This window comes from Camellia sinensis, chromosome 8, assembly GCF_055761805.1.
Source record: "Camellia sinensis isolate YWXY chromosome 8, ASM5576180v1, whole genome shotgun sequence".
Lineage (NCBI taxonomy): Eukaryota > Viridiplantae > Streptophyta > Magnoliopsida > Ericales > Theaceae > Camellia > Camellia sinensis.
This window is the reverse complement of record NC_138968.1, coordinates 54,723,046-54,727,667: the sequence shown is the minus strand read 5'-3', so window position 1 is coordinate 54,727,667 and position 4,622 is coordinate 54,723,046. Positions and strand designations below refer to the sequence as shown.

At 35.6% G+C, this 4,622-nt stretch overlaps 1 non-coding gene across 1 annotated transcript; it reads left to right on the top strand.

Annotated features, from left to right (window-relative positions):
* Positions 1-249: 249 nt before the first annotated feature.
* On the top strand, positions 250-2,296 carry LOC114297615 (putative acetyltransferase At3g50280). Its single transcript, XR_014339137.1, has 6 exons — positions 250-382; positions 423-764; positions 967-1,513; positions 1,628-1,680; positions 1,915-1,946; positions 2,199-2,296. It is a non-coding gene; the product is annotated as a putative acetyltransferase At3g50280 (transcript).
* The last annotated feature ends 2,326 nt before the right edge of the window (positions 2,297-4,622 follow it).

Here is a 4,622-nt window from a genome sequence, read left to right as displayed (position 1 = left end):
AAATAAATAAAAATACACATGAACCAATCATACACATTTGGGGTCATAGAAGTCCCCAACACCGGAGTCCAAGCTTTTTCCTTATTATATTTGCTATACTGAGAATCAAATAATAATTGTAGCATTAGTCTATTCATATTGCTAATTTGTGCAACACGCAGGAAGGAGATTGAGTTTTTGCATGTCAACCATAAAGGAACTAAAATATATATATATATATATATGTATTTTTTTTGTAAATATAGAAACATGGAGGAAATTCAGTTCGTGTCCACCAGTGCAGTCCAATCAACAAGTGAATCAATTGATAAGAGGATTGAGTTAACTCCATGGGATCTCCAGCTTCTCTTACTTGGCCCTATCCAAAAGCGTCTTCTGTTTCTCAAACCCACACCATCACAACAAGAAATAACTACTAGCAAACACCATAGTTGATCATCTGAAGATCTCATTCTCTCGCACACTTGACTTCTTCCCTATCCTAGCTGGCCGTCTCCGCATCGTCAAAAATGACGACGACACCTCCTCCTTCTTCATAGACTGCAATAACGCCGGAGCTCATTTCGTTCATAGTGTCGCTGAGAATGTCAGTGTCCGCGATATCCTTGGTCCTGTGTACGTGTCTTGAATTGTCTACTCTTTTTTCCCACTCAATAATGTCCTTAACTATGAAGGTATTTCCAAACCGTTCCTTGCGGTTCAAGTAGCTGAGCTCATCGACAGCCTATTCATCGGCTGCACCATGAATCACGCAGTCGTTGATGGTTCGTGTTTCTGACAATTATTTAATTCTTGGTCAGAAGTATCATGGGATGGGATTCTGACAAAATATCGCGAGTACCAATTGTCGAGCATTGGTTTTCGGATGAAGTCGACGTCCCCATTCGAATCCCTTTCTGCGCCGATGAAATAAACAATAATTCGTCTTACGAAAATTAGAAGAAATGGTTTTTCATTTCACGAAAGAGAAAATCGCAGCACTCAAAGCAAAAGCGAACGCGGAGATGAGCATCATAACTATCTCATCTCTCCAGGCATTATTGGCTCATTTATGGCGATTTGTGATACGCTGCCAAAACATTAACGACTCTAATCAAGAGGTGAAATACATGTTACTAGTGAGCGCGAGGCCGAGGCTACGACCCTCATTGCCGGAAGGGTATTTTGGGAATACAATTCATGCAGAGATATTATGTTCCACTGCAGGAGAGTTGGTGGAGAAGGGACTTGGTTAGGTGGCTTGCCAAATGAATAAAGCGATAGCTTCGCAAACTAACGAAGCGGTTAGGAATTTCTACCAAAACTGGATGAAGAATCCGAAGATAATGAAAAGGGGTGTCATGACAAACAATGGTTTGGCAACTAGCAGTTCGCTTCGTTTAATGTCTATGGAAATGACTTTGGTTGGGGAAAACCAATGGCGGTGAGAAGTGGTGGTGGAAACAAGAGTGATGGGAAGATAACCCATTTTCCGGGGGTGAAGGAAGGGAGTATTGACATTGAAGTTGGTGAAGTTCTACTTTATGTCCTAATGGGGCTGGGATGTGCTCTTATCTGTCTGCTGGGCTCCCTTCTGCTGTGCTCTGCTTGATGCTTTGTTGTGTTGTGGTTCTGGTCTTTCTTGCAGTTCATAAAGCATTCATTGGTGCGGTTTGAAATGGGTATTACCTGGTTATGTAGGTAATCTAATGATTCGGTGGGTGGTGCTATACTGAAAAATAGAAACGGTAAGTTGGATAGTTATTTTTGTCTCATTTGGCAACAGAGGTCCAAGCTAGCCCAGTTAGAAGGTTGCCTGACTTGGGAGTAACAGCAGCAGCTTCTCTAGTGTCAGTCATGATCTGTTGGGTTGGGGTGTAGAAGCTATTTTCTGTCATTGTTCTGGTTTCTAATCTGCATTATTCTGGTGTGCAGTAGCAGCAACTGTGGTCTGGTCCTGGTTCTTGGTTTTGTTTTCTTTGGCTCCTAATTTTGCTGGGTGGCCAGGCTATTATCTGGGCTGTTTTTGGCATTGTCAGAGATCAATTCATATTTCTTCATGCAGTGTTTATTCAATTGTTTGGAATTGATATGATTGTGGATTGCTATGCTCAGTAGTGGACTGCTGTGCTATTGTTGTTAAGGCATTTTTTTTTTCTGGTTTCTATGATTTTGATGGGTAGAAGTTGGCTGTGTTCTGTTTTGGTTTGCTGCTTCAGGAGTATTGGTTATTGGTTGGTTCTGGTTTGAAGTGTGGGGTTTTGCCACTGCTACAGAGTTTGCTGCTGTTGTTTACTGGGTGAAGATTGATGTGTAGGAGGGAGTGTGTTTCTTTTTCAGGAAGCTCAGACCAATTTTAATGATTTGTGTGTATTGGTTTTTGATTGGTTCTGGGTTGAAGTGTGGGCTTTTTACCATTGCTGTTGTGCTGCTATTGCTGATGTTCTTTTGCTGCTGCTGTTGTTTTACTGGGGGGAAGATTATAGCTTGAAAGGGGTGTTTTGTTTTGGTTTTTGTTTTGGTCTTTTCCTTGTTTTGCTCTGTATGTTGGTCACTTACCAATTTGGAGCTTGGAGTTAGTGCTACTAGATGATTTGATGGGCATCTTGGTGCTAACCTGGTTGGGATCTTGATGTTCCATTGTGATCCTTTTCGCACCCTCCTCTTTATTGATGTAATTTTACATACTTCGTATGTTTTCTATCAATAAATTCTCTTTTGCTGATCAAAAAAAATAAAAAAAAAAAACACAAAGAAGTTTGCTTGTTGCCTGAGAAGTTGGTTGCTTTGAGGGATGATGAAGAGTTCATGGAAGCTGTCACTATGTGATCAATCTATAGTTTTTTTTTTTTTTTTGGTTTAGTTGGTCGATAAAATTCATCAATAAATTACGATATCATTAAAAATAATGAGAATTTTATCGTCTTAGTGTAATTTATAGATTAAAATTTGTGTGTTGTGAATTTCCCTTTTAATTCTATATAATTTTCCTAAGTATTATATAACACAATTGAGTGATTATTATTTCACCATTTATATTGTGTTTAGCTAGAAATAATATCTATTTTATGAAGAGCAAAGCCAAAATATTTTTATTATTCACATTGTGTCAGTTTAATGTAACTTCTAATAAGTTACAAGTTGATTTAAAAGGGAGAATGATTTTCTTCGATCTAAAATTTAAATTGAAAGGAGCTGTTTGGATTTGTAGGGTCTATTACGAGTTTCATTTCGATAATTTGAACAGCTTACTTTGTTAGGAACTTTGTGTATTTCATTCACAATGTTGATCCGATAACTGTAACTTGTTCAATTTATCATATTTTTTTACTAAAAAAATAGGTGACAATTGTAATTTTAAAATTATTTTGATGATAAAAATAATAAATTGAGCAAATTGTAATTATCAGATGTACTTAATTTTTTTTTGTAAATGAAATATACTAAATACTCAATAAAATAAATGATATAAATTATCAAAACGAGACCTATAATAAACTTTAACTAACCAACCTCCTCTAATTCAAATTTTGGGCCGAACGAAACTCTCCTCCATTTAAAAGCACCTCTTCCCGTATAATTATTGGGAGAAATTATACCAAGCACTTTAAGACATTTTAAAAATAGAAAGTTATGAAATACCCCAAATACCTCTAACATGGCCTTTTTGTTATAAAATTAAGGGCAAATTACATATACACCCCTCGAGGTTTGGCTAAATTACAGATGCCCCCCTGAGGTTTGAGAAATTACGAATTCCCCCCTGAATGCTATATTTGCATAAGAAATTAGGGGGTAATTTGTTATGAAATATAAACCTCAGGGGGCAAATTGTTATGAAAATACAAACCTCAGGGGGCGGGATGTAATTTCTGAAACCTCAGGGGGATATCTGTAATTTAGCCAAACCTCGAGGGGTGTATATGTAATTTGCCCTAAAATTAAAGAAAATAAAAGAAAAAGTGAAGACCAAAGAGGACTAATAAAGAATTTGGGCTAAAAAAGAATAAGTAAATCTTTCTCCTCTTCCATATATACATGCATCAAGCACCTTTTCCATATATACATGCATCAAGCAAGAAAATTAATACAGCCTTATCCTCACATAGGTCTCCTATCTTCTGTCTGTTTCTTTTTCATCTTTTTTATGAAATCTACAAAATTCTCTTCTTATCTAAAATGATATTTCATTATCCAAATATTTCACAATACTTATTTTATTTTATTTTATTATCATTTTAAACATAAAATGCACCGCTGGCTTTCTTTTATGAGGACACTCTATCTGTTCCACTATGAATGACCAACTTCTCTCTACTTTTTCAAAAAATTGCATCTAATCAATTGTTTTAGAACGAGTGGGATTAAATTTATGTTGATTTATATTTACATTTTTTTCTTCAGTTTTAACATTTTAACATTATATTTGGATCAAGAATTTTGATAAGAGCTTAAAAAAAAAAAAAATGATCAAATTTTTTTTTAAAAAAAAAAACCTAAATTCATGGTCCAAACACAACTTAAGGCTACAATTGTATTTATGAATATTGAAAAACCTAAAAATTTCCTAGATATTGATTTGTGATTATGTATCAATTTTAACGAGTAAATAACAATTCCAATTAAACAATCAAAGACAAATC